The sequence below is a fragment of the Octopus bimaculoides genome, chromosome 1 (genome assembly GCF_001194135.2).
Source record: "Octopus bimaculoides isolate UCB-OBI-ISO-001 chromosome 1, ASM119413v2, whole genome shotgun sequence".
In the NCBI taxonomy this organism is placed as follows: Eukaryota; Metazoa; Mollusca; class Cephalopoda; order Octopoda; family Octopodidae; genus Octopus; species Octopus bimaculoides.
The window spans coordinates 3,877,579-3,878,431 of record NC_068981.1 but is presented as its reverse complement, the minus strand read 5'-3'; positions in this window follow the sequence as shown (position 1 = coordinate 3,878,431).

Here is an 853-nt window from a genome sequence, read left to right as displayed (position 1 = left end):
TTTTGATGTATGATACCTGTTTCTGTGTTGGTAATTATATTTGTCCTAAACAAAATGGCATTACTTTTTGACTCAGCCTCGTATATATATGTATATATATAATGTTTGCCTGTCAAACCTTCTTTTATGGGGCTGAAGAGATGATAGTCCAGTGACAAGGAAGTGAAAACTGTAGTGAAGAAGTGGCTCAAAGAACAGTCAACAGAATTTTACGGGACAGGGATACGTGCTCTCATTTGAAGGTGGAATATTGCTATTGAGAGAAACGGTGACTATGTTGAGAAGTAGGGATGTGATCCACAGAAGACCAGCTTCATTTTGATGTATGATACCTGTTTCTGTGTTGGTAATTATATTTGTCCTAAACAAAATGGCATTACTTTTTGACTCAGCCTCGTATATATATGTATATATATATATATGCATGTGTGTGTATAAATAGAAATATACCAATTTAAATGTCATGATTAGCCGAATGTGAAACCGGTTGACTATTAAGATATTCTACCCTTTAAAATATATCAAAAATATATAAGTTGTGTGCATTTTCCTTCCTTTATTATGTATTTTATCACTGCAACTCACCACGTAGGGAAAATCTCTTCAATGAAATTGTTTTTTACTATATATATATATATATATATATATACCAGAGTAAGCACATAAATGTGCAACAAGGTAAAAAAAAAGAGTACTCAAATACCAGAGGTAGAGTAATATGCTCTATTTAAAAGCAGCAGAAATATAACAAAAAGCTGTTACTCAGAGTTTCATGTTCCCGTTCATCTAAGAAAACTGTCTGATGAACGGGAACGTGAAACTCTGAGTAACAGCTTTTTGTTATATTTCTGCT